The sequence below is a fragment of the Squalius cephalus genome (genome assembly GCF_949319135.1).
Source record: "Squalius cephalus genome assembly, chromosome: 24".
Taxonomy (NCBI): domain Eukaryota; kingdom Metazoa; phylum Chordata; class Actinopteri; order Cypriniformes; family Leuciscidae; genus Squalius; species Squalius cephalus.
The window spans coordinates 16,295,402-16,318,677 of record NC_137145.1 but is presented as its reverse complement, the minus strand read 5'-3'; the positions used below and the strand labels follow the sequence as shown (position 1 = coordinate 16,318,677).

Below are 23,276 nucleotides of genomic sequence, written 5' to 3'. Positions count from 1 at the left end.
TATATATATACTTTTTTTTTTTAAATGTACATTTATAACTCTATCCTTTGTATTATATTACAAAATATATTTAAAAAAAATGTAATAATAGTTAGTGCTGCTGTGAGGGTGTTTCTAATACAGCGGCTGTGGGAATGACATGCTGACTGCCCTTATCAATCTCTCTAGAACTGATGTGTACCATGCATCATGTGCTTTTTCTCTCAATCGTTGATTCAGAATAGATGTGAACATTCTTATATCACCAGCACTTTGAGCCTCCCAGGCACTAGAGAAACCATAGAGATACAACAGAACTCTAATGCAGGAAACCCATGTTTTTCTACCTACTTCATGTAATTGAAAAAGCATATTATAACATTTTCTGGGACAGCGAGGATTAGACATGGACACTAATTTCATCCAATACATGATACATCTTTCATATAGTTAGTAGACATTGCAAATCGCCCAAAACAGCTACACTGCTTTTTTTTTACATAAAGATAATTGAACATTTTCAATACACTCCACTGGCTCAAAGCCCAATATCACAGATACATAATACAATATGGGTGCAACCGTGTGGTCGAACAAATACAAAGCTTGGTTACAGCTCCTTTTATGCTAACGAAGAAACCTTAGTAAAGAAAGCGTTGCCTTCGTACCTTGGCTTGGTAAGTGTTGTCGGGTTTTCCACCATGACAATTTTGGTGTAAATCACACACCCAGATATTTATAAACATTAACCACTTCAATCTGCTCACCAGCAAAATAGCATTTTTCATTCTTCTTTAAAGAGCCCCCTCTTCTAAAAAACCATAACTTTTGTTTTACTTAAATTCACTCTCATAACGTAAAGGTTACAGAATATTTCCGACTGTTCAATTTCCTTCTGTAGTCCTCCAATTGTATCTGACATAATTAGCCATATCATCAGCATACAACAAGGTCTGCATAGCATAGTGTAAGAGATCATCCATCAATAGCCCTGGTCACCCTTTCATCAATATCCGAGAGTCTGCGATTGGTGTTTTCAGACAAATTTCCTCAAATGAACAGTTCAGTCTGTCACCCCTAACTATCGGTACATCAAAGAAAGCTATTTTATGGCAACAGTACATCCTTAGAGAGCCATAGCTCATCCCTCGTAACATGCTTTTGTTCGTTTATGATTCCGTCGACTACCTTTTCTGCAGTTCGAAAAAAATTACTTTACATCAACATGCAGTTTTATCCACAAAAATGAACATATCATGCCATGCAAAAAAAAATTTGTAATAATATTTACCGAAGTAGTAGTCATAGTACTTATTATAAGTAGTCATTTGCTTATTTATATGTTTACTTAGTTACATTTACATTACTTACATGCATTCATTCATTCATTTATTCATTTATTCCAACACGCTAAAAATAATCCACTTATCTTATATATTATGTTACAACATTTTGAGGCTGAATTTTACACAAAAATCAAACCTTGGGCCCTATCTTACACCCGGCGCAAGTGTTTTTTGCTAGTTTCAGTCAAAAACGTTTGCGCTCTGGAGACGCGTTCGGTCTCTCCACTATCAAATTCCGTCATGTAAATAGCAAATCTGCCATGGCGCGAGCGCAACTGGCATTTAAAGGGACCAGACATGCATCTTGTTATTTACCTATAGAGGCTAATGAATCAGAAATTTTGCTCATTCACAGAAAATACCTTACTTCCATGTTGCGAAATAAGGTGGATACTGTTACCATGATGTCAAATCACTCATACCACAATATACATTTTTGGTCATACCACCCAGTTATCCAGTGGCGAGATGACCTGCGAAAACACAGCCGAGCGAGCGGCTGCATCAGCAGGGCGTCCGGCCCACTGACGGCAGGTGGTTTGACCCTATACAACCCCTGAGAGAAAGAAGCCTGGGCTATATGAACACTTCTTCTGCCCAGACATGGGCCACAGGTCACACAGGCGCAACGGAGCAGAAAATAGAGGAAGAGAAACTCAGTGCACTGCGGAGTTAGTCTTTCTCGCCCTTCTTGTGGTTTTCTTTCTCTCTTTTTCCTCATACGACCCTTGCGATGTCTGCCGCACAATACAAGAGGAAGCAGGAATTACGCAAGTGAGATGGAGGTGTAGAAAGCCAAAACAGTACCCTTGTGGGGATGAGTTTAAAATGTGTGTTTGGTTCTCCGAAAAGGCATGTGCTTTTATCTTTCTTTGATTGGAAGCAAACGCTGAGTTTATGAAGTCACTGCAGGCTGAAAAATAGCCTACTGCAACAAATTATCCGGGTTTTTTCCCTCCTTCACATCATAATTCTTTTATTAATATTGAGCAGGAAAAAATGCATTAAAACTCAATAATATACTCCCACAGCTACACAAAAGACACTTCACAAGTCGAAATATTGGCTCAATGTAGTATTGCAGTTCATTCAAACTGCTATTTTGACAAATCTCCAGCATGAGATTTTAATAGAATTTAATTTAGAAATGATTTATACAAAAATAAAAACGTCTGTCATCATGTCGTTCTAAACCCATATGACTTTTTTAGCATGCACACAAAAGAATACATTTTGAATAATGTATTGTACCACCACAATGAATGAACACTTGAAGCTTTCAAACTTTCAAAAAAAGACACAAAAGCACAATATACGTAATGAACATGAAATTGGTTCATACTACTAATATTTTTGTATTTTGAAGGTGTGGGAAACACATAAAAATTTAAGTCATTATGCACTGATAATCCTCTCATTCAGTGAACTGTAAACAGCTTTGACTGAATTCACAACTTGAGTCTCAATCAGTCCGATTCATGAACAAATACTTCAAATACTGAATCAACTGATTCACTAAAAAGCTCCAACTTAAAAGTATAATTTATTCGTGAATTGTACGTCATTACTTCTCTTTGGTCTGTCCCTCGCAGACCATAACTTCAAAAAACTTGGAAAGCACAGTACTTTGTGCTTTTAGTCATTTTGGAGGATGATTATTCATTTTGTGTGAACTATTCCCTTAATATTTGTGTAAATAGAAACCTGTTTTGTTTGTTTGCTCGTTTCAACAGCTTAAATGAAAAGACGAAAGCTATTCTGCCAAACGAGAGAGGAAACGGTGCAAAAGCACACACAAAGGCCCATTAGCGGGTCAGAAAATTCTAGCAGGGTGCACGACAAACACTGTGTTCTTTTACAGGCTAAAGTGTCTGTCGGAATTACGTATCAGCAAATTGCATGAAATCGGTGTATCCACTGAAAACAGACTCATCAAAGAAAAGAGCCTTTTAAAACTCTCTACAGCATGATTGTTGTTCAAGGTTACAGATATTTCCAAATCCATGGGGGAGATAACTATCTAGACACCAATGTGAAGCTCTGAAGATTGTCAGTGAGAAGAAACACAGCCGTGGTGAATTATGGGATATATGGCTATTGTTCAGAACAGAACATGTACAATGAGTATTTAGTTTAATCATATTTGAGTGAACAGTGTCTTGACAAACACCTTATTTTCAGTCCATATTAACAGCCTCAGGATAAAAACTAACTAAATCAACAACGACAAAATATTAGCCAATAGCCTATACAAGAGTTTTCTAATTTATTTAAGATAGAGCTGCACGATTAATCGTAAAAGATTGCGATCTCGATTCAAACACCCATGCAATCTTATTCCTAACTGACAAAGATTCAGCTACGTCTATTAAACCTTTGACAAGTACGATCACGACAAACATTCAAAATAATTGCACACCTTTGAACATTCGTCAACCAACCAGATTCCAGCATTCAACATCCCTGTAGTATAAGATTGTATCAATTACATCTTTACACCAGTAGATGGCAACAAGGGACTGTTTATTTGTCATTGAATCATTCGTTCAAGATATTCCTTCAAAAAACGGTGAATCATCCGGTAATGAAACAACTGAAGTCTTTATGAGTGAGTCATTGAATCATTCATTCAAACAGATTTTTATTAATAATAATAACAATTCATTAAAATTAATTAAATATTTTTAAATAGACCGCAGCTACGAACTTTTTGTCAGAACCTCTAGTAAATTACATGTTATTTAGTTTAGTTGTCTATTCAGAATCATGGAAGAATCATGATCTCTATACAAAAATGCAGCTCTACTTTAAGACAACACTTTTTCGGCAACACAGAGGGAACCATTAGACACAATGGGATGGAAGTTCCAGTAAGACTGTTTATACATCACCTGCAGAGCCAATTCAACCAGAGCCCAGGCCTGAATACACCATCAGATCAGATGTAGCACCAGATAAATCACTCTGAATGAGACTGAACCAGTGCTGGATGCTGGCACCAGGCCCGCCTGTAAACGTTTACCAATAGCATTAGGGGACTGTTTCAACACCATTGTGATATTGATTAGTCATTTTTCATGGCAATGGCCATCGTAATCAGCGTCGACGGTGCTTACGGAGGGAGTGTGCACGATGATGCATGGGAAAGGAATAATGCCACGGATAATGAAATCAATGTCACATGATGCCGTGTTGAGAACCCATTGACACAGGTCTCACTAACAAGTATGAAATTTTGTCCACTATAAAGAACCTTTTGTGCAATGGAAAAATTCTATGGATGTTAAAGAATCTTCATGTTATTTATACATTTTTGTAGTATGTATCATTGTCAGATTTTAGTATGTATCATCACTATACAAGCACCCTTTGAGTAGCCAGATCCTGACCCTGGATCAGAGGGAAAGGATAACTCCTACACAAAAGCAAAAGGCAACACCGATTGCCTGTAGATAAACTGACGTGCCATTTTGGACTCCATCATTCTTTCACACTCTCCATTGATTCACAGTAAATATGAAGGGGGACCTGACATTTAGTGCCGGCTGTTTCGAGACTATTGACTGTCTGGCTAGATGAGCAATTTTATTTCCATTGATCAAGTGCTGCTGCAAAAAAATCAAAATTGCCATACAAACAAGAGGATGAGTTGATTTTAAGCTTCTTATAGTGTGCAGAAATGGAAACTTAAAAGGTGGTTTCATAAACAACAAAATGTCTATTTGTTTGCTATCCACAGATATACCCACACATTTATAAAACTGTAGCTACTTGTTTTATACAGCACTCTATGACCTCTTTAAAATGGTATAATAATACCATTAAACAAGTTTAAAAAGCCACTTGAGGTTGTGCATCACATTGATTTCCCCACAGTTACAAAGCAACTACTTTTAATCAGGTTAAATTTAATGTAACACATCGTCTCAAAAGGCTTAATGCTTTTATATAACAAAAAGAACACGGTAATTGATCAAATCTGTGTAGTCTGAGAAAATTCTGTCAAGTGTCTTACTGTGTTTGTCTTCTCAATAAAGAGAGAAAAAAGTCAACCCTGTTGTTGGGAGGTCAACTATAATTTACCCTAAATTATACTTTAAAAAACAATTAATAGGCACAGTACTCCAAGCAGTTATTTGTTCTATTTTTAGATATTGTTGATTTTGCTGAGCTGCTGCGCCTGCCTGTAATTGTTTTGTCTGTTTTCAGTGGAAGTTGAGAGGGGGGTCTCGGCATAGACGCACACACACACAAGCATGCACCACTGAATAGTTTTAGCATGTTAATGAATATGGAAAGTTAATGTATTTGGTCTTGTTGGACTAAATCTGCTCCGCTGCTGCTTCTGCTGATTATTGATTCTGCTGCTGCAGAGCAAGTAAGGACTTGCTACTGCTAACAGATAAACAGACACACTGCTGTGAGCATGTAAGATATGCTGATGCTGCATAAATACACATTCATGAATCCCGTAGCAGATCTAGGCAGGTGGAACTGGGGGAGGTGGAAGGATTCAGAGGAACTCTGATAGTGCGCTGCAAGACAAGCAAACACTGAACCAGACTATTTAAAAGTTGAGCAAGCAATCTCATTGGCTGCAGGATCAGCAGATATACACGCACACGCACCATGGTCTCTCTGAATAATCAATTCTGATAGGCTGTAAGGTGCACTGTAAAAAAAAAAAAAAAAAAAAAAAAAAACTTTAACTAAAAAAAACTAAAAAACAGAAACTAAAATCAAAAAACAAACGTTTTGGATTTTAGTAAACTAAACTTAATTTGTGTGTTTCTGTGTTTGTCCAACGTATTTCAATTGGCAAAATTACAAAGAATTACTAAATAGCCCATGCAAAAGAGAAACAAAATATAATGAGTTGAGACTTTTAAGTGTGTGCATTAAAAACTGAGAGACACACACAGACAGAGAGAAATGGGAGATTGCTTTGCACACACACACACAAACTTGCCAAGTTCTCAGAATGTAAGAAAACAGTAACCATTGTCAAGGTGTCATGAGCAGGCCTATCAGAATAAAAGCAAGCGACAAATTACGCTATATAGCATCGATTTAGAACACAAGGCTGTGGCATTCTTCAAGTGAGATGGGCTAATTTGCTCATTTGCATAAAAGATTGAAAAGTGACAGCACTCTGCGAGCGTTTGGAAATGAAGCCATTTAAATGCTTCAATTAGAAATGCAAATGAGAGAGAATATTGGCAGATGTTTTCATTTCCTAACTCTGTCTTCTGAAAACTTAAAGCAGGATTTAGAAGTGTTTATATTCCAGCGCGTGTGAGGCGGTGACTTCTACAGCCTAAATTAAAGGGGAAAAGAAGCTTCATGATTTTTTTACAATAGACATGATTATCAAAAATAAATAAATAAATGTGCAGAAAAAGGATCAGAGGGAAATTCAGACCAATGCATCTATTTCAAAATTCTACAAAGTTAAAACTGATTTGTGAAAAGTTTGAGTGTGTGTATGTGTAAAAATAAACATGAAAGCCCATAACGAACATTATACTATAAACAAAAACTAAAGAAAAGGCTATGCTAATGACAAATACAGATAAAAACAAAGGGCACACTGTTGCATAAGCTTTCACTTACATTTTAAAACAGACAAACAAGAAAAAAATCTAAACGAATCAAACAGACAAAAATCATCCAATACTGGATCTGTCAGAAAACAAACAGTGGTAATTAGTCTGTCCGTTGCAGATGCATTCATGTGATTGCATAAGCAAAGCAATGTGTTAATGGCTAAATTAAGGACATAATGAGAGTCTGAAATGAGAAAACATGTTATGCAACAAACGCCCATTTTTCTCCAGCCTCGGAACTCGTCTGTCCTTGACAGCTTGCAAATATCTGAGCAACTGTTATTAAAGCTTATTTATCACGGAATCTGTAACAAATCACTTGCATTCAAGACAAAGCTAAAGCTTGCGTATTATGAGTCGACATTAGCCGAAAGCTCATTCAATGTGCATTTTGTTCAGATTTATGAAGCAAGTGGATTTTGAATGTAACTTAGTACAATAACAACTATTACTACTATTATTGTTGATAAAAAATATATATATACTAATAAAAATCATCTATCCTGTTCACAAACTATATGACAAAGGATATGACCAAACCATTCACTAACTATAAGATGCCTTAATTTAATTCAGTGCTGTTACAACATTTGAGCTGTCAACTCTCTCATGGTCTCAACAACGACGACATGTTACAACCACCACACTTCAGCATTTTATCCACCCGACTGACACATTGGATCTCTCGGGTTTTTGCAGCAGACTGTAACTGTCTACACACGCTGTCTATCCATACGGACCCCAGCTTCACAAGGTGACGGGGCCCTGACCACTGTCTGTCTGACTGGAACATCAACTGAACTCCTCAGAGATTAGTTACCCCAGAATAAACCCTCATCACACAATCTCTCACATATCAACATCTGTGAGACTGAGAATGAGAGTGAGATGATGCTGTATCATCCTGATCTAAACCAGAGCTAAGAAATTGTACATGTAGGGGGTGGTATAGTAATATATGGACAATTTTGTCTTTGGCGCTACCCTTGTAATTCCATTCCAAACTTTAGACTGCTTGCAAAGCAATCTTGTCAAGTTTGCCCATTTCTTTTGTTCTTTCCCTCGCTTTTGGAGAGTAATTCAAATTCTGAAAGTTTCGTTTCTAAGTCGAGATTAAATTAATTTTGTGAAGAGGTAGACTCAGAGAGACACAGAGAGGATCGGAGAAAAAAAATCAACAAAGGAAGACATAAAAATCAATGGTAGATAAAATATATCACAACTCCTACAGCAAGGTCAACAGGATATGATTCTCCACAACTCGAGCTCTTTTCCTTGCCTTGAGAAAGTCGCATTGTTATTCTGGTGAGGTTGAAGCTGGTGTCTCGGAGCAGGCCTGTTAAGAGGCGGCGTCTCCTCTCACGCATGCTGATTCTGCTCGCTGTTAAACTCCAGCCTCAGCGCCCCCATCTGTACAGCCCAAACTTGCAGACTTAGTATGGCTATGAAATATGAAATAGCTGTGATCCTCACGTCTCGGATGACTGTAAGGTACTGTAGATCAAGAAGAGGTTTTATTGATAGGGGTAGAAACAAATCTACCTCTCTCAAAAGTTCCCAAAGATTTTTAATTTCAGAGAAATTCCAATTTTAAATAATGGGCAAATGCGTTACGTCTAGCGGCACGCTCATGCTGTTGTTGTTTCGTTCAAACATTATGGACCATGGCAAGCAGACTTTGGGACAAAAGGAGAACTAAAACGAGGATCAATATCAGCGTGGCGTTTTCGAGATGCCAAGAGCTCCACGTCCGCAACTAACTTCGACTTGACAGAGACGCCGCTCTTGCATGTACTTTATTAAACAGGTGAGCAAATGTACATAAAACTAATCAATGTTATATAGCTCAACATGAAGAAATGTAAGAATATGATCAGTATGTTATTATAATGTTGATCTAGCTTACTGCTAGACAACAAACTAACACATTGAATAATATTATAACTTTCAACACACTCAAATGCAGTTTAGTGTGATAGTGTAACGTTAGACCAAGTGAAACAGTGCTGCGTTACCTCACAAGTTTCATTTGTCTAATAAACTGACCTGTGTGAGTAGTAATTGAGTAGTAATGAGTAGTTGTTTTTTCAAGGAAAAACATTTAAATATGACGTTTTGGTGATCAAAGTTGAGTTTTAAAGGGTTAGTTCACCCAAACATTTTTATTCTGTCATTAATTACTCACCCTCATGTCGTTCCAAACCCATAAGACCTTTGTTCATCTACGGAACATAAATGAAGATATTTTTGATGAAATCTGAGAGCTTTCTGTCCCTCCATTGACAGCAATGTCATTGCAACTTTCAAGGCCCAGAAAGGTGGTAAAGACATAGTTAAAATAGTCCATGTGACTACAGTAGTTCAACCTGAATGTTATGAAGCGATGAGAACAGGCTACTTTTTGTGCGCAAAAAAAAAAAAAAAACGACTTTATTCAACAATCTCGTTGAATTTATTCAATTTATTTTCTCAATTGAAATTATTGAATTTATTCAACAATCGCTTGTTGAATACAACAAACATTATACTGTTGAATAATGTTGTTATTTGGGGGGGGGGGGGTGCAAAAAGTATTCTCGTCGCTTCATAATATTAAGGTTGAACCACTGTAGTTACATTAACTATTTTAACAATGTTTTTACTACCTTTCTGGGCCTTGAAAGTTGCAATGATGTTGCTGTCAATATAGGGACAAAGTTCTCAGATTTCATAAAAAATATCTTAATTTGTGTTCTGAAGATGAACGAAGGTCTTATGGGTTTGGAACGACATGAGGGTGAGTAATTAATGACAGAATTAAAATTTTTGGGTGAACTAACCCTTTAAGGGATATAATTATTGACTACAGGGGGACATTTACAGGGGGACTACAGGGGAAAAGAGCAAGAAAAAAATAGATGCTGGTCAAGAAAATCAGAAAAATCATTTATATTTTGTCAGAAATGAGTGTTTATATCTATGGAAAAAGCCTACTACTACTACTACTACTACTACTACTATGTTCACAATATATACATATTAATATGCAAGTCATTTATATGGCTGAACTCACACACAGGGACTTAATTGTTTGTTTTTATATTATAATTTTGTATAGTTTTTTTTTTAAATTGTGCATATTAAATCATTATTGTGAGTGAGTGAGTGAGTGAGTGAGTGAGTGAGTGAGTGAGTGAGTGAGTGAGTGAGTGAGTGAGTGAGTGAGTGGTCTCAAACAAAACTGACAGAGGGGAAAAAAGAGGTCCCTGAAATGAACTATTTTCCCTCAGACATTCAGATTTTTGCGGAAGTGTCATTGGACATTGCTGCTAACCACAGTGCGGCTGAGTAGATTTGGGATTTTGGCCAGGGAGGAGGGAATGGCACTACATTAACATTTAATATGAGTCAAAGGAAGTTAGTCACGCCACACTTAACTTGGCTCTCCTTTTAAAAACAATCACAAAGGATCATTTAAGAAACACAAACTAAGATCAATTTTAAAAGGCCCAGTAGTGAATTATGGTTTCCTGTAGGAGGCCGGAGGCGACACTGCGTTTGGCCTCTCGGTCCTGAACGTGGCACCACATGCATTTTTAATTGGCAATCTCAGACGCCATCATTCAATTTTAATTCATAATCAGGCAAAAGTGGGTCAGCTGACAAACATGTCACAGCTGCTCCCATCACCTACAGACAATATTCTTTTAACATTAATGTTTCAGAGGTGTTTAGAAATGGAGGTAAACTGCCACAAAATGGAATTACAGACTGAAGTAAACAAAAGATGAATTTACAAGTAACAAAAAAACTAATGTAATGCACAAAGATGACAATGGCAAATGCTTGATACAAAACAAGCGATAAAAGCTATCTCTATTTGTGAAATCTTATTGATCTGAAATCATGCTTCACAGCGTGGAAACACAAATTACTTGTCGCTGGAAACATCAGTCGCATCATGCATAGTTAGGACACAGTGTCTTGCTGGATTTTGTTTGCATATGGAACATTTCTCATCTTCAATGATCATAAAGGTTTGAGGAGAATATTAACTTATTTCCTGTGTGGAGAATAGCCATGGTCTGTCTCCTACAGAAGCAGATGTCAGTCTGTTACCCAGCATGCAATCAGACCAAACACACAGCTTTACACACACCAAGCAGACTTCATCTGTCACTGGACTACAACATATCCACCACATCGCTAACAAAGCACACACAGAGAGAGAAAGAGAGACTTAGGGAAAGGCAAAGAAAGAGAAAGACAGTTTCCTTCCTGCTGCCATTATAATATATTGGAACACCAGATATATTTTGTGAAGGCTCAAAGGTTCAACACTCTGAAGAACACTTGGATAAACTAAAATGCTAAATTACTTTTAAACTACTACTGATCAGACTTTTAAAACAAGTATTGTGGTGCTGATATCAAGCAAGCAGGGTGGCTGATATACTACTTTATTTATTAATTTAGATTTAATAATAGAATGATACAACTTATTTTATTTTTTATGGCCAAATGAGCACAGTTAAAATTTTATCAAATAAAAATGACCAAATATTGACTGATTAGAAAGCCTAGTCAATACATATTTACTGAGCAGTGTTGGGGAAAGTTACTTGTAAAACTAATGCATTACAATATTGTGTTACTTCCTAAAAAAGTAACTAATTATGTGACTTTTTTAGTGCTGTGGAACAATTAATCGCATCCAAAATGTGTGTTTGTGTTTAGATAACGCCTGTACAGAAGAGGACGCAGCTCAAACAAACCTTTTAGCTGTGTTGCCATTCTGGATTGCAGAAGAATATGATGCAGGAGAAGAAAGTGTTATGTGAACATCATTATGTTCACAACTTGTTATAATTACTTCAATGAGCCTATTGTTTATGCCATAAATGAATACATTGTTAGCTGACTACGTAATTTGTATATGTACATTTCCGAAATACATTACTTGGACACAGTCACCTCTGATAACAGATCACTCTAAATTATAATGTGTACACATGCATTTTCTGTGAAGCTGCTTTAAAACAATATGTATTGTGAAAAGTGCAAACCATCATGTTTACACAGTGCACACAACACCGCAGCAACTCACTCTCAATTTTTCTCAACATGGGGACAGGAGAGGTGTCAGTCAATAAATGGGAAAACAAAGTAACTTGTGTTACTTGTTTGAAAAAGCAACTCAGAAATTTTGTTGTAAATATAAAAGTAATGTTACTTTACTCATTACTTGAAAAGTAAATTTGATTAGTCAAGTCAAGTATATTTGTATAGCGCTTTTCACAATACAGATTGTATCAAAGCAGCTTCACAATATTAAATAAAAATGTTTTTACTTAACTCCCGTTCCTTATCTGTCAGTCACTTTAGCATTTTATCGAATTACCGACACTTGGGGTCGCTCTTGGGAGCCCCAAACACCTCTGACATATTCAAAAAAGAGAATTGACAAGTGGAATTTGCATCCCATCCACTCCCCCGTACATATGGGTATAAAAGGAGATTGGTGTGCTCCACTCATTCAGCTTTGTTCTTTGGAGCCGAAAGCACTGCGTCTCTTTAGAAAAAGAGATGTAAATTTCTATTCACCTCTATGGACATGGTGCTGTATCCTGAGCACATTTCAGTGGTCTATCTCTCGATGTAAGCACAGATAAGCGCAGGGAGTTCCCCAAGGTGCTTCAGAAGTGGTCTAGAAGAGCCAATTTCCTTACAGATGGGCCAAATTCCTCTAAAAGAGCTACATGGCAGATTGTGTCTTTTTAAAGATGCCTTTCTGTGTCCTGGGTGTGGTCGATTTCTCTCTCCCTCAGATGGACACGATCACTGTCTTTAATGTCTGGGCCCTGCTCACGCTAAGACAGGATCTGCAGGTGGTGTGCTCTCACTGCAAAAGCATGGCCATGCGAACGTTGTGGTTGCAACCCATGTATTTTTTCAAAAGGCTGAGAGTCACGTCAACCTTTTTCCGTCCTGGCCCTTCTACCTCTGGGTACAAGGCCTCGGCGACGAGCACTGAGGGTGATCTGGGGGTTACAATGCATCTGCCAGGTGAATCCCCGTGAGTCGGTCTTCGCATGTCACATCTTGACCGCCATATCCTCCTCTGGAGTTAGCAGTGACTCAAGTTGCTGCGAGCCACTAACATCCCAGGCAACCCCAATCGCACAGTGAACTCGCTCTTGCGACAGGATATGCTCCGCAGAGAGTGGAGACTCCATTCCCAGGTGGTCCAGCTGATATGGAGTCTATTTGGAGAAGCACAGTAAGACCTGTTTGCTTCCCAGGAATCTTCCCACTGTCCTCCTTGGTATTCCCTCAGCACGAAGACACTGGCACACAGCTGTCACCAGGGTTTGCGCAAGTACACATTTCCCCCAGTGAGCCTCGTCGCAAAGACACTGTACAAGATCAGGGTGGAAGAAGAACAAATCCTAATGGTTGCACTACACAGGCACAACCAGACTTGGTCTCACGCTGATGCCATCGGCTCCTCCCTGGCTCCTCCCCCAGAGGAAGGACCTTCTTTCTCAGAGGCAGGGTATAATCTGGCAACCGTGCCAAGACTTCTGGAAACTCCATGTCTGGTCCCTGGATGGGACATGATGAATTCAAAGGGCTATCACCAGCAGTGATAGATACAATCAAAAAGGTTAAATCTTTTGAGACCCTGCCTCATTCCCTCTTGGGATCTCTCCTTGGTCTTACAGGCCCCGTAGAGCAATCCATTTAAGCCCTTACAGTCAGTTGAGCTCAGTGCCTTCTCTATTAAGAGGCCCTCCTGATTGCACTCACCTCCATCAAGAGGGTTGGGGACCTACAAGCCAAAAGTTCCCACTACTCATTTCATGGATCAAGTGGTGAATTTGCAAGCGATCCCTCCTAATGAGGGAGTACCAGCCCTATATCTGTTGTGCCCTGTGCGAGCCTTAGACGATCAGCTTTAGGTGATCTGAGTAGCTCTTTGCTTTGGAGGTAAGCAGAAGGGGAAGGCTGTCTCCAAACAAATACTGGCCCACTGGATCGTGGATCAATAAACAAATAGAGCAAGATGAATCGCACTTTGGCAATTGTGTTTTTTTTATGTGCGCTGGAAAAAAAAGAGAAGAAAGCGAAAGAGGAGAATATGGAAGCGGTCATTGCTAGGGAAAATAGGCTAATTTGGCATGCCATTTTTGCAAATAGAGCTTGAGGTAAGTAGTTTTCAGTTTTAGCACCATGTCACGTTGATCAATAATACGCCAATTCATGTTTTTTTGGCTAGTCAGTGGATGTAGGTCGTAGCAGCAAACACACTGTGAGATGATCATATTAAAATTGCAGGCTATTTTGTCGCAAGACCGTAACAACAGCCATCTTTGAACCACTATCATTGTATGATAGGGCCACCGTTTAGGAGCCACGACCACAGAAAATGACACGATTGGTCGTCTTTCATCTGGGACAGCCCAAAATCACACAATGTGTACAGGGCATTATGTCTGGGAGATTGGCTGGCATGCAGACTCTACCCGCCAATTCTCTTTGGCCTTTTCTGAATACAGTACAGGTCAAACATGTGATATATTATTACAATTTAAAATAATTGTTTTTCAATTTATTATACTTTAAATTATCATTTATTTCTGTGATGCAAAGCTGAATTTTCAGGATCATTACTCCAGTCTATCACATGATCCTTTAGAAATCATTCTAATATGATGATTCATTATCAAAGTTGGAAACAGGTCTGCTGCTTAATATTTTTTCATAACCTGTGGTACTTTTTAAGATACTTTGATGAATAAAAAGTAAAAAAAAAAAAAAAAAGCACATTTTTTAAAAATAGAAATCTTTTGTAACAACAATATACACTACTGGTCAGTAATTTGGGGTCAGTATTTTTTTTTTTTTTTTTTTTTAAATAAATCAATACTTTTATTCATCAAGGATGTGTTAAATTGATAAAAAGTGATAGTAAAGAAAATTTATATTATTAGAAAATATTTTTTTTTATTTTGAATAAATGCAGTTCTTTTTAACCTTTTATTCATCAAATATATTAGGCAGCAGAACTGTTTCCAACACTCATAAATCAGAATATTAGAATGATTTCTAAAGGATCATGTGATAGACTGGATGTCACATGTGACACTGAAGACTGGAGTAATGATGCTGAAAATTCAGCTTTGCATCACAGGAATAAATTATTTTTTAAAGTATATTCAAATAGAAAACTATTATTTTAAGTTGTAATATTTCACAATATTACTGTTTTTTTTTTCTGCATTTTTGATCAAATAAACGGAGCCTTGATAAGCATTAGAGACTTCTTTCAAAAATATAAAAAAATTGTAATATTTCCAAACTTTTGACCTGTACTGTATGTCAGAGGTGTTTGGGGCCCCCAAGAGCCCAATAATTTGACACAACGTCTCGTTCCCTCAATTTTTTCTCAACTCTTCAGTAAAATGGTCACCAACTTTAAGATATAGCAACATTATCAGCTAAAAACTGTTACTAAAAAGTATTTTTGAGCATGATACAAGCACACACACACACACACACACACGAATAACACACAAATACAGGAAAGATAGCACAGGACAGGAGCGATGGCATCCCAACAACCACAATTGAGCCATCTTTGATCAAAAAAGGCATATAAAAACTTTAGTCACATATTTATTCCACTCTGACAAAGTGCGCATATGCATTTTTGGGGAGCTTAAGAAACTTTTGTTGACAATGTTGCACAACATGAATATAATGCAGTAATTGATGTCAAAGACATTAAAATGGAGAGATTTTATGTAGAGCTGCACAATTAATCATTAAAAGATCGCCATCTCGATTCAAACACCCATGCAATCTCATTTCTAAATGACGATTCCGCTATGTGTGTTACGGTGCATGTCCACTGGTGCGGAGCTAGCGTGAAGCTCAACTTCCATAGGAATGAATTGAAAACGAGCAATCTGCTCCAGCCCAGTGGACACGCGACGCCTGTTTCACATCGCAAGCATCAGCGAAGCGTGAACAGCTCGTGTTTTGTCACTGCTCATGTTATGAATGAGAGGGCCGGTCGCACGCTTCCAATGTGAACGCTCTCATTCACTATGACACTTTTGTAACGAGTTAGCTCAAAAGGGAAATATTAATAATAACTCATAACTTGTTATGATTAATTATGAATATTTGGGTCAGTTAATTGGATTAACTTGATGTAGCTAAATTGATATTACAATCAATGAATCAGTTCGTCCAACAAACTCTTGATTATTTATTTATTCTAAGAAAATCATATCTTTCATGGCCACAGAAAAATAATTATTTCTTAACATGTACAGCGCTTAGAGCATGTAACAAGATCAAGATCGTAAAATAAACTTTGTTGCAAGCAGAGAAATCAAAACTAAATACATATTGTGCACAACTTTTATTAACTTAATCACAAACACAACTATACTAAACAAACATACATACATACATACATGCATAGGAAAATGGTAAGTGATAGAATGGAACCGGAAGCAGGAAATGGAACTATGGAAACTATGGAACTAATTTTCAGAGCACCTCATTAAATTGATACTTGCATGGTCTGTGCAGTGGACACAATTCTTGAAGTTGTTGAAAAGGATGTTGATGGTTCGGTGAGTGTCAAATAATAAAGTTGCAATCGTTTTCTTCTCCATTGGATGAAGAAGATATGATGACCTTGTATGGTTAGTTCGACTCTGTTCTCATGGCTGGAGTGCAGATTGTGGCCTGCCGGCCTTGGGCCGGAGAGCACACACAGAGCAAATGGTGGGAGTTGCGATGGACTTCTTCTGCATTGAAAGAAGACGTTGTGTCAAACTCCTGAGGTTGTCCTTGATTCTGTTGTGGTTGAGAGAGAGTCCTCTCTCTCCTGGATGAGCACATGGCTGGTTGTGAGTCGAGGCCTGCTGCCCTGGGGCCTGCTGAGGCCACGCAGGACAGCACGGCACCCTGAACGTACCGAGAAGGCCAAGAGTTGATCGTTGCCCATTCAGTGATGGTAAGGTTGCAGTTTTCTTCTGAGTTGGATTGAAGAAAAGACAGTCTGACTCCTTTGGGAGAGTGAAGGCATAGCAGGTGGTGGCCATGTCCTGCTGGGGCCTATGGGCATCAACCACAGACATCAACCAGAAGAAGCAGCAGTAGAGAGCCAGAAGAAGAGAGAGAAGGGTCACTGTGAATTTGTCTCTAATAAAGCCTGAGAAAGGCCCCACCTCTCCGGGTTTGCTTGACCAATGAGAAGGGTGGAATTTCCAAGCGGGAAAATTCCGCTGTGGTTGATTTATGAATCTTTGTTTTCATCATGTACACAATCATTTCGATCTTCAAAGTACCAATTTACCAAAGAGACCAAACATGGTATAGGTGAGGTTACATTGACCATTGGTTGTATAATAAAATACATACCGTAGTATATACATAATATTCTGGGATGCACGTTCATTTATAGATCAGTTCGTCTGATTAATGCAGCAAAGTCTGTATTAAAGATTGTTTCTGTCTTCCCCATCGTCTCTGTCTTGAGCATATGACCACATTTTTTAACAGCCATAAAACCAACTTATCATCAGATTATCATCAGTGGTCATGGTAACTAAGACCTTCTTGCCCTCGCTGGGGGATGGGACCACAGATCCCAGAGTGAGTTTTAAATATTATTCGTTAACTCTAACAAATACTTGTGTCTGATTTGTCTCAGTCGTTACACTTCATTTTATTTTTATTTATTTTCATTTTATTTCAATAAAAATTTAATTTTCTACCAAATTTGAAGTGATTTACTAATACTCATCGAAAGTGTCATTCTGTATCAGCCTCATTTTGTTAATGAAGTTCAAAACCATTATAGCTTCCTAGATCATTGCACCTCACGTGACTTTACACAGGTTTCAGATCAGTTCCGTTCTCAGTGACATGTGAATGACATTTTTAAAGAAGCATCACAACCAATAATTCAGTTACATTTTCTGATCAATTTAAGTTGAATTAAGACTTTTCAATCATGTATAATTTTCCTGTGCTAATTTGAAACCACACTACCACAATAGTGCCCTTTGTTGTTATGAAAATGTAATATTAACAGACAGGATGTCACATGCTCTTGTCCTGTGACGTACTTTGCCACACATTGCCCACATGTCCTAAAATTAGAGTCTCAAATGCAGAAGACTAGCCTACATAGTACAAATGCACACAGACAGTTGCCATCATTTACGCCCATGGCTAAGCAAGCAAACATGTCTCAAATGCCTGTTTATGACAATATAAACACTGCTGGATCGAGGGGTATGAACAGACAAACAGAGAGAAACCAATCACCTCAACACACAGGTACAAATACAAACATGTTCTGAAGTTTCTGTAGAAATTAAGAAATATTTATCTTCATGTCTGCCATTTTCAGGAAGTGATTCTGTGAGGAACAGAAGCTCCAGAGCAGCTGCAGTGTGTTTGGGGCTGCTGTGTGTTCTTCTGCTGACTGCAGTCATAGTGCTGTGTGTTCACATCCATACAAAGAGCACACTACACAGAAGAGAGAGATCAGCTACTAACCAACATTACCAACCTGATAGAAGAGAGAGACCAGCTACTAACCAAGATCAACAACCTCACAGAAGAGAGAGACCAGCTAAGACATAATCTTCAGAGTTATGGTAAAATTTCTATGTAGTTATTTATTATACATCTATCATTTTTTAAAGCATGATAGAGTTGGGTTGTGCTCTCAGTAACTTCCAGGGTTCATAATCTATGAGTTTACTATCTGTTATAAGTTACTGATAGGTGAGTGTAACAGTTTTTTTCCAATTGCTAACACACAATTTTGCAAACTAGGCTGTTTTTTTTTTTTTCAAAATACTTAACACAATTCACAAAACCACACACCCAAACTGCAAAATACCTAATATACCCTGTGAAATGAAGCACTGCAACCAAAACTACATTTAGCATTATCAAAATCAAGCTTTTGCACGAAATGGCACACACTTCATTCATATTACCAGATTTTTGTCTAACCAACTACACACTGTTGGGCATATTGAAAAGCACTCTCATCTTTAGTATGCTTTGCCATAATACTAAAATAGTTCAAATTGTAGACAATTCTTCAGATTGTTCACATGCACAGAAATATTTGCAGATACACACACATGCTATTGAAACATTTATTTATTTTATTTTTTCACCAAACAAGTCAGTGAAACATATGCACAGCAGATATATTTATATTGGACTGAACAAAAATATGCTCACCCAAAACAGTAAACTGTAAAATATTGAAGTGTTAACAACCATTGAGGTGTTTGGCCAGGTGGCACATGTATTGGCCAATTAGCTCATGTAGTGTCATTTTGAATGGCAGTGTTTTCAAACATGTGACTTTATGTCAGATTGTTGTGTCTTATGCAGAGAACCGTGTTCAGTGCAATTCAAAAAGTGCCATTTTGAATTGCAAAATGTGTGTAAAGCAGAAAATGTGTTAAGACTTTTGGTGACTTGAGAAGAGGTTTTGCTCTCTGAGCCCTATCTCGCACCCAGCGCAATTGACTTTGTACACCGACGCATGTATCATTCCTATTTTGCACCTCCGCACAGCAGACTTTTCCCTCCACAGACGCACGTCGGTAAATTAGGAAATTAACTTGCGCTCCCGGGGGGCGGTTCAGCACAAAGAGGAGGCGTGTTCCGGCGCAAACGTTCCCTGGTGCTATTTTGCAGGTTTAGAAAACAATTCCACCACTGACCAGGAAAAACCTAGTCTATAGTCAGTGGCGCGCTGCGCATGTTATTCATATGCTATTTTAAGGGCACATGCTTGGCCACAATCAATTAAGCACATACACTTTGCTTATCTCATCTACACACAGACGCAGCAGTTCTCATTTTTAGAAAACCATACATTATTACAAGGAAAAATATTAACACACAAGGGAAATCATTGTTGTATCCATGAAGATATGAAAAAAATAGGCATAAATCTAGCTTACACATTTACCCAAATTATTATACGCCTGCTTAACCGAAGCTAATTTGGGTGGGTTTCTCCCATCCCCATTGTAACTTCTCTGTGTTTTACCGGCTGTGAACTGCTCCTGGCGCGCGCCTGGCAAATCCGCCATAATAGCAATCCGCCATGGAACAAGCGCGCCTGCTCTTAAAGGGAATGTGAGATGTCGCTCTGATTGGTTTATTTCACATTACGCGGCGCCCAAACCACACCTATGAATAATGAAGCTACTTCAGACCAACCCATTTTAGATTTGCGTCGGGCGCAAGAGTCATTTATCCCGCCGGTATAATAGCAACAGCACCCAAGACCCGCCCACAAAGTTACTTGCATTTCACGCTTGATACTTGCGTTTCAGATAATTAAAATAGGGTCCTCTGTGTGTCAGTTTAAATAATTGTGCTGTGCATGTCATTTTAGTGTGCTAGCAATTAGAGCAATTAGTGTGCAAAAAAAACCTGTACAGGGAATAAAAAGCTAATAGCTAAACTGGTTGTTTACAGGTAGATGGGCTTACTATAAATCCAGTTTTTACTACATGCCGAATGAGACGAAGAGCTGGACTGAGAGCAGAAGATACTGTACAGAGAGAGGAGCAGATCTGATCATCATAAACAACAGAGAAGAACAAGTGAGTGAATGAAATAAGTGTGTGTGTGTGTGTGTGTGTGTGTGTGTGTGTGTGTGTGTGTGTGTGTGTGTGTGTGTGTGTGTGTGTGTGTGTGTGGATTGATGTATATATTTTCTTACACAGGAATTAAAATCACAGGAAACAATGTTTTGAACATTACCATTTTAAAACTACAGTTTTAATAAGGTGTTAAAAAAATGTATTTAATTAAATAGTAAACAATGAAATAAAAATACGGAATTGTAAATGAATTTCCTCTGATCCCTTATATCTACACGTACGTACGTATAGGTACACTATAATTAGAGAAAGGTACGCTTTAATTTTTTTTTACTTTCGCAGTACTTTGCGGGCTGTAATCTAAAGCGTTACAGAAATGTGCAAATGTTTCATCTGCTCAGGATTTTGTGAAGAACATGGCTGGTTCTGCTGCAGTCTGGATTGGTCTGACTGACAGTGATGTGGAGAACACATGGAAATGGGTTGATGGAAGCACACTGACCTCTGGGTGAGAAATCACTGAACTGAACTGATTAATATCTAATAAATGATTCTCACAGTCAGTATCATATCACACAGAAAGCAGAGAAATCTAATGCTGATCTGTATTTTCAGGTTCTGGGGCATTTTAGCTGGATATCCAACAGAGCCTAATGGAGGTACAGAAGAGAACTGTGCTCTGACTGCGGATCGTAACCAAAGGTGGTCAACTTTATCCGGGTGGCTTGATCATACATGTAATACAGCTTTTCAATGGATCTGTGAGAAGAGTATTTCACAACTCACACTGCCATAGGAACATCACACACCTTTTTTATGCAAGTTTAACAGAACAAAACTTTTGTAATAATTGATTATTATCTAAAGAAGTGTTTCTCAACCAGCATTATTATTGAGTAGGAAGTGCCCCTATTATGCTATTTTAAAGGCTTTCAGTTTGAGATACATTATGAGATATTTTAACTAATTCCTCACCATCAGCATTAATAAGCGTTTGTCTATTAACAAACCGATGTGTATTTCTCTAATTTATTGTGGTGCACATTCGGGAACTGTATTAACTGTATCAATAAGTGCATAAGTTAGCCTAGCACTAACTTATTAGTGAATGACTAATGTAACATTAAATTTTACAAAACAAATCTTGCTCCATCCTTTATCTTTACTCAAAGTAGTAAGAACGACAGACAATCTACATTAATAGACACAGTTTTCGGTAATAGTGGCCCACAGCTGATTTGCAGAAGTATTAGGTAAGACAGTAATAACGTGAGTTAGCCGGTTAGCCGGAAACGTACACAATATTAAACAGAAAACTAGGCATTTTGAACACCCGGTAGAAAATATATACATCAATAATTAATCATACTTACAGGTTGTGATTCTGAGGCGCACGTTGGTCCAAATAAACTGAGAACTGCCCATCTTATTTGTTTGCGGGCGGACAACGTAGAACATAGATGGGCATTATGCAAATATCTTTTCTAGTGACGTAGACCCATCACACAGTGAGATTCGAAATACAAACGACTCATTAAGGTGGTTAGGTGTCGATTCTTTCTTTTGGGAGACAATCACTTTATTTATCATGCACTTTCGACTTTACAACTTTGCAGAATGATTAAATTCACAAACAGCTTAAATTCACAAACAGCTATATTACACACTGCATGAAAGGGGATATTTGAAAAACCATAATAGGGGCATTTTAGTTAGTCCCAGGTGTGGCTTGTACATTGCAGCTTTATGTCTCACATGGGATGAAGAGGATTAAACTAAGTGGCTTGTGCACGTTTTTCACTGATATAAAGTGCACAAGACACAATAGTTTCAATGTAAATATCATGATTATGGTTAAATATAAAATACACATCTGATGTAATACAACCAAATTACATTTATTTTCATATTAACCATCTATCTATCTATCTATCTATCTATCTATCTATCTATCTATCTATCTATCTATCTATCTATCTATCTATCTATCTATCTATCTATCTATATCTATCTATCTATCTATATCTATCTATCTCTATCTATCTATCTCTATCTATCTATATCTATATCTATCTATCTATCTATCTATCTATCTATATCTATCTATATCTATCTATATCTATCTATATCTATCTCTATCTCTATATCTATCTATCTCTATATCTATCTCTATATATATCTATCTCTATATCTATCTCTATATCTATCTATATCTATCTATCTATATCTATCTCTCTATCTATCTCTCTATCTATCTCTATCTATCTATTTATATCTATCTATCTATCTACACCTATCTATCTATCTATCTATTTATATCTATCTATCTATCTATACCTATCTATCTATCTATACTACCCATCTATCTATCTATACTACCCATCTATCTATCTATCTATCTATATCTATCTACCTATCTATCTATCTATATCTATCTATCTCTATCTATCTATCTATCTCTATCTATCTCTATCTATCTATCTCTCTCTCTATCTCTCTATCTCTCTCTATCTATCTCTCTATCTCTCTATCTCTCTATCTATCTATCTATATCTATCTATATGTATATATTCCTTTAAGTCTATATAGAGAAAATTAGCTTGTTGATGTTTTGATGACAGCTTTTTGTTTGTTTGTTCTGTTTGTTTTGTTTTCATAGAAACTAAATTTAATATTAAAAACATCTTTTT

The 23,276-nt window shown here is 37.5% G+C and overlaps 1 protein-coding gene and 1 pseudogene across 6 annotated transcripts in view; one reads left to right on the top strand and one right to left on the bottom strand.

Annotated features, from left to right (window-relative positions):
* Positions 1-23,276, bottom strand: part of cadm2a (cell adhesion molecule 2a) — a 511,389-nt gene that overhangs the window by 432,462 nt on the left and 55,651 nt on the right. The window lies entirely within an intron of this gene.
* LOC307152742 (C-type lectin domain family 10 member A-like) lies at positions 18,220-22,181 on the top strand (annotated as a pseudogene). The gene is made up of 5 exons (XR_013824117.1): positions 18,220-18,277; positions 18,351-18,600; positions 20,459-20,586; positions 20,988-21,094; positions 21,202-22,181. The product of XR_013824117.1 is annotated as a C-type lectin domain family 10 member A-like (transcript).